The following is a 7,319-nucleotide window of genomic DNA, read 5'->3' on the forward strand; positions in this document are numbered from 1 at the left end:
TCTGCTTCGGGACTGTTCTCCGTGTTACAAGCTGTCAAAATTTATAAATAAGCCGAGACCACAGGCTAAATGAATCTTACCTTGCGAAGCTTCCGAATTTTCCATTTTCGAGCCAACCGCCAACATCTAATAACCCTGATATAGTAATAAAAGCATTAAGATAAAATAAATTAAAAGTATGTGCATACATATGTACGTATATTTGATAAATTTTTTTATTTCTTACACAAGCCAATTCCCAGCGCCAATTCCTTGAATTGAATTTTCTAGATAAATAGGAATGTCACCATTCGATAGTATTTACAACTATCGATAGTGGTGTCAAATTGTAAACTATCGATACTATCGATAGTGCCATCGATAGTTTTGCAGCTCTACACTGGCGTGTCATTTGAGAGATCCGAGGATGGGCAGCGGAATTCTTTTCTTCTTTTTTGATTTAATTTCCTTTTGATTTTTAAATTTTATTGTTTTAAGAACAAAAATATATATATTTATTTTACTTCATAGAATTTTTAGAAACTTAGTTTATGTAGTTTTTCTGTTTTTTAGTTACATTTTTTTTTCTTTTATTCAACAATTTTTATTGAGCTTGATTGAGGCCGTTTTTTAATGAAAACTTATTGTGGAAAAGCAACAATAATTTGAAAAAGTGGTAGAAGTGATAGCTATTTCGGAAATCACCACATTTCCTCATCAGACTTCTTTCAATAAAAATTAAATTAAATTTTATTTTCTAGATTTTATTGTTTTAAAAACAAATTTTATTAATTGCATTTAGTTATTAGAAACTTTTATATTATCATTCTTGTTTTTAATTTCACTTTTTAAATTTAATTTTCTTTTAAACTATAGGTTTTATTGTTTTAAAATTATAAATATATACATATTGCTTTAATTTCACTAAAGTTTTAGAAAATTAAATTATGTATTTTTTGTTTGTTTTTAAATGTTTTTTTTGTTTTATAATTTATATTTCTTTTAATTTTTTGATTTTATTGTTTAAAAAAAATTTAATTTTAATTTTAGATTTTGTTGTTTTAAAAAGAAAAATATGTTGTTTAATTTCTTTTAGTTTTCAGGAACTGATTTTATTTTATGTTTTAAATTATTATTTTTTTAAATTTAATTTAGTTTTTGTTTTTAGATTTCAATGTTTTAAAAAGAAAAATATTTTTTTAGTACCATTTAATTTTGAAAAACTTGTTTCAATTTCTTGTTCTTCTTTAATTAAATTTTTCTTTTTTAAGTTGAATTTTCTTGTAATTTTTTTGTGTTTATTGCTTTGAAAAGAACAAAGCTAGATATTTTTTATTTAATTTAATTCTTGGAAAACTTGTTTGCTGAAAGGCAAACAGCATAACGCTAAGACCTTTCAATCAGTCTTTCGAAAGGCAGAAAAGAGCTTTCAAGATAGTTGCCAGAATTGACACTGTCTTGCGAAAGACTTTTATCTTTCGAATGACTGTGGTGACTTGAAATACAGCTGCTAGAATTTTCCGGTAAAGTTCACCAAAAACCATTTAACTTTTGCCAAAGAAGTACTTTGATTGACCAGTAGTACTATTAAAAAAATTGTATCGACGGCTGCAGGCGTCACCGACAAATGCCAAAAGGCAACTCCTAGGTTCGGCCAAAAAACAAAAAACAAAAATTTTTCGGAATCGCCTAGCAAAAATACTTTAGACTCAATATTTTAAGGTTACTTTTTTTTGTTTGCTTGTAGGGTGGTGCGGTCTAATGCATTTACATTCCTATGCGAATTTATGAAAATATCCAGCTATATTTACACCCATTGAAAATCCTTGCCTTCACCAGCATACTACTTCTGCAACCCGCTCAAAAATGCATTTGTGTTTTGGTAATTGAATTGAAGTGCGTTATAGAGAGTTTGCTTAGTTGTTTGTGCTTAGCTCAAAGCAGAGTATCTATTCACCGATGCAATGAATGCATGAAAAGTAGCGCCTTTATAATTTGAATGATGGCAACTCACTGCTAAGCACTTTTTGCTTGTACTTGCGCTTTTCTTCCGCGCTGTACTTTAATTTGCACTTCTTCGTGCCAAGAAATCTATTAAATTCCTCAATTCGCATGCATGGCGTATACGCAACTTTTTATGACTTCCTGAAAACAGTAAGAAAATTGAACGTGGTAGGGTGGTATAAAACGGCCTGGCGTAGAAGAATAGAAAGTCGCCAGAGGCTTGTTCGATGAAGATTAAATAAGGAGGACTTCCGATGATCCTCCTGGGGCAGACGGAATGTTCCCAGATCATCTACAAAAGGAAATTCACCACTTGTGTTCCCTTATAATATTGCTCTTTAAGGCTTCGAATACCTCTTGGGGATGCTGACTCTTACAATGGCAGAAGTGACGGTTAGGCACACTCCTCAAAAGAAGAGATAAATTACACTGGCAAAAGCCGAAACCAGCCCGAACTTTGTTAACATTTTCTGAAAGTATACCTATCCAGTTGTAAAACACTCGAAGGATTAGCACGTATTTTTATTTTGTGGTCTGCAAAAGTTTTCATGTCCCGGCCTAAGTATTTTTCAAAAAAGTCGAAAAAAACGGTTAAAATAAATGTCTGAGCGAAATTAAAGGTTAAGACATATATAGTAAAATTTCATGAGAAATATTTTCGTAGAACATTTTAACCCATTAGCTCCCACCTGAAAAGGTCGTTTTGACCTTTTCTTCAAGAAACCCCGCATAAGGCAAATTTGGAAGTTTATTAGAGGATTGATACATTCTAGAAAACTATTCTTCGGAAAATTTTACTAGGGGGCTTCTCAGGCAAAAACGTCATGCTGCTAACGTAAAAGTATCTATAAAACTAAAATGCCAAGAAGGAATAACAGCCAAACTCAATTTTCAAAAATTTACTTTGGGCATAGATTTTTTTATTTTGATTTTTCCGTGGATATGTATACTTTCAGAAAATATTAGCAAAGTCTGGGCTGGTTTGAATTGTCTTAAAATTGTCGCACAGTGTTATCAGACTCACCCTTCAACTAAAATTTATAGAAATGATCTCAGATATGAATATGTATATAAAAGAGTTTTCTTTTGACGAATTATTTACACAAAAATCAATATGCCTACATATCTACCAGAAATCTCAACCGTCCACGTTCATCAGAGTATCACACGAAAAATGATAATGATCGTAAATACCAAAGAGATAGCTTTAGATCGCTTCGTACCACGTAGAGGGTGCTTTCGGTAACTTTTTCGATTTTATATTCCAAAAGTATTTTGGAAAAAAAAAATTGAAAAAGTGGTCCCAATCGGTCTCTTTTTCTCCAATTTATGGGCATTTAAAATTTTCAAAAATCGATTTCTAGAAAACGGCTGGACAAAAAAAATTTAAAACAAGTAATTAAAAAAAAAACAATTTTTAAGACAAGCTTTCATTAGTGCTAAGTAAAGAAAAGAAAAATCGACCCCCGTACTACCTAACGGCAAACATTTTTGTGGAGGTATTTATTTCCATTTAAATAATATATGCGTGTTCTAAATATGAAACAAATCGGAATATATATACGGATTTTCCAAATATCTCGAGTCCTGCGCCACCTATCAGGCAAAATATTTGTGGAGTTATTGCTTTTCATGTAAATAATATTCATTTTAAATACGAACCAAATCAGACAAGAAATACAGGTTTTCCAAATATCTGGTTTCCTGCGCCACCTAGCGGATTAATTCATCCTTCATATTGCATTGCCATCGGATTCTGAGCTAACTTTGAAGTTTCAAAATCTCTAGCTTATCGGAAAGTTGGTTAAAAATTGACTGCTATACTTGATTACACCCAGGTGAAACATAATGAAAGCTTGTAAAAATCAGAGAGGCCGCTCTCAATCGGTAATATAACACTGTGCAACAGTCCATTTCACACTTCACATACAAAACAATCAACATATTCGTGAAGCTTGGGACCAAAAATAGTAAAATTTCGTTTTTATGTAGTTTTCGCTGACGTCAGGATTTCTTTAAACGGACTTTGAAGTTTCAATGAAATTATTGATGATTACTAAACAAAAGAGGAAATTCTGTAGGACAAATAGGTATTGAAAATGTACTTTTAAAATTTTATCCTTGAAAATTTGAAATATTTATTTTTGAAAAAAGAAAATATATATATAAAATATATATAAATTAAGGATGAATATGCACACCGCCACATTCTAGAATTCGGTTCTTCTTATTTTATTAGCTTAAAAAATAATAATTAAAAGGGCTCTTTCAATACCTATTCGTCCTTGTGAACCAAACAACTTTATTTTTCATTTTCAAAGTGTACCAAATTTTCTCTATCATTTATATTAATATGTTTTTCTACAATGCACGGAATTTTTTAAATAGTTTTTTAAATTAACCATATCTTTTAAACTTTAAAGTCCTTTTTAAAAATGCTGACGCCAGAGAGCAAAACAAAAAACGAAGTTTTACTATACTTGGCTCATAGCTTCGTAGGTATATTGACTGTTTTGTGAGTTTTGAAATTTTTTAAATTTTGTCACACGACGGAGATGAATAAGCGAAGTTGTGTCCGAATTGGGGCGGACATTTGTAAATACAAGTGAACAGTGTAATAGGAACGACGAGACGATGTCTCATCTGCAGCTACATGCGCATGCAATAAAAAAAAACTAAAACCAAAACAAAGAACAAAGAATAACGCAAAGATAGAAAATAGTGATTTTCCAACAAAGCTAAGCAATAATACCTTCCACATAATTTCTTTGTAATTTTCACACTTCCAAGCAGCGTAATAGTGAATGCGAACGAAAAAATCTGCTTTTGTGCCACTCCGTCCACTGACTACAATGCGGCATTATAGCGAACTGATTGCAATGCCAGAACAATAAAATTAACTGCACTTAATAATGCGAACTTTAAAAGGCGTGGTATGGCATCAGCGCGTGCAAGTGAAATAAAAAGTTTTGAGAAATATTTATTAATTTCCATTATGTGCTAAGACGAACAAGCTCTTACTATTTACTATTTAAATTACGGCACGTGTTTGCATTCGTTCATGCGATTGAGGACCTCGTACTCGCTTGTTTGCAAGGATATGAAAAAAAAATTGACAATAATGCCAGCTGATATGTAGGTTATTGAATTGGCTTACTCTCGGAAAAATATAAAATTCAATTTCAAAACTGGATTTTGCAGATAATGCGTGCAATTTTTCTGCACTGCTTATCTTTTGTTTAGACAAGCAGATTTTCACATCACATTGGATCAATTCAGGTGGTCGATTGCTGTGGTGGCTGGTAGAATTTGAATTTCTACGTATTTTCATTGGCACACATATGCACATCAATCCACTTACATACATATACATATGTGTAGGTATGTATGACTGCATGTTGCACACACCATTATCAGCTCAGAGGATCGTAAGCCCAATTTTACTATTTTTCCATTTTCATGAATTGGTTTTTGGGGAGATTTGCTTGCTTTTAGCAAATACGCACGCTGGTGTTTGAGGTTGTTCTTATCGCATGAACGTATTATTGCTACACTTTGAATATGCTATAGCAATTTTTCCTGTGCTGAATAGTACATTCATGCACACATACATATGTACATGACCGTGACCCCGGAACACCATTTTTAATATGCTTTTTTGAAGAAAATTGTCATAAAAATGTCCCCGAATATTGAAAATGGCATATTTTGCAGTTGTCAGTAACTTTGTTAAATTTTTAATAGCCAGGTCATCATATTTTACTTCCATTGTATTGTAACTATTTTTGGTAAAATTTTTAAGAAGCCTTGATCAATTTTTGTTTCCAAGTTAATGTTAAAATGTTATTTCCCCCTCCATTGCATCTAAAAGATTTAAACAAATTTGTTTTTTTACATTTCATTCAAAATTTTAATTAAGGTTTTAATTTTAATTTGCATTAAAAAAATTTGAAACCAATTTTTTTTTTTATTTCATTTAATACTTTGACTAAATTTTTAATGAGCCCCAAAAATTAAAAAAAAATTGTTTTCGATTAAATTCCATGAAAAATTTGAATAAAATTTAAAATGAAGTTTTGAAACTAAAAATATCTTAACCAAATTTGTTGATATTAAATTTCATTTAAAATTTGATTCAAATTTTTAACTTTAATTCTGCATCTCAAAAATTTTTAACAATTGGTTTTTATTAAATTTATTTAAAATTTGAATTGAATTTAAAATTAAATTTTCAAATTGAAAATATTTTAAACAGATTAGTGTTTATTACATTTCAATTATATATTTTACTTACATCCCAAGAATTTCAAATAAACTTGCTTTTATAAAATTTCATTTAAAATTTGAATTAAAGTTTTGATTTAAACTTTAATCTGCATCCCAAAAATTTTGAACAAATTGGTTTTTATTAAATTTCATTTAGAATCTGAATTAAATTTAAAACTTGAATCAAATTTTTAAATTAAATTTTAAATTGCATCCCAAAAAGTTTAACCAAATTTGTTTTTACTAAATTTATTTTAAAAATTTATTTTAAATTTTAATTTTAATTTTAATCTGCATCCTTAAAATTTTAAACAAATTGGGTTTTGTTAATTTTCATTTAAAATTTTAATATAAATAATAAAATATTTTGAACAAATTTTTAGTTTTAATTTGCATCTCAAAAATTTTAAAATAAATTGGTTTTTATAAATTTCATTTAAAATTTGAACCAAATTTTTAACTTTAATCTGCAACCCAAAAATTTTAAACAAATTGGTTTTTATTAAATTTCATTTTAAATTTGAATTATATTTTAAAATTCTTGTAATGCAAAAGGAAGAAATAACATTTTAACAATATCTCGGAAACAAAAACCGAATAAAGGTTATTGAATTGCCATGCAAATAAATATAAAATATAACTTAACAATATTTTTCTAAATTTCTATATTATATGTAAGTACTCTATATTTTTTATTTTATTTTTGTAGTAACGTATTTATGCAAACGATTGCAAAGCTCTCACGTTCTTTAGTTTGTTTGTGTCAGTGATGGGCAAAATTGTATTTACTAAGTATTAAGTACTAAGTACAAAAGTATTTAGGTATTTTGTGTTGTTGTAAATACCAAAGTACTATTTACTTAGGTATTTAGGAGCTGCTAAATACCCAAGTACTATTTACTTAGGTATTTAGGAGCTGCTAAATACCCAAGTACTATTTACTTAGGTATTTAGGAGCTGCTAAATACCCAAGTACTATTTACTTAGGTATTTAGGTGGTGATAAATACCCAAGTACTATTTACTTACAGTGACGAGCAAAACTGTAACATGGTTTAACACTTTTTGTTT

General features: G+C 29.3%; 1 long non-coding RNA gene across 1 annotated transcript; it reads right to left on the reverse strand.

The window, feature by feature from the left end:
* On the reverse strand, positions 1-336 carry LOC108381376 (uncharacterized). Its single transcript, XR_001849620.1, has 3 exons — positions 227-336; positions 81-135; positions 1-31 (listed from the first exon to the last, which is right to left on the reverse strand). It is a non-coding gene; the product is annotated as an uncharacterized LOC108381376 (long non-coding RNA).
* Between the last annotated feature and the right edge of the window lie 6,983 nt (positions 337-7,319).

Source organism: Rhagoletis zephyria, unplaced genomic scaffold (assembly GCF_001687245.7).
Source record: "Rhagoletis zephyria isolate East Lansing unplaced genomic scaffold, Rhagoletis_zephyria_1.1 Rzeph_scaffold_22326, whole genome shotgun sequence".
NCBI classification, from domain to species: domain Eukaryota; kingdom Metazoa; phylum Arthropoda; class Insecta; order Diptera; family Tephritidae; genus Rhagoletis; species Rhagoletis zephyria.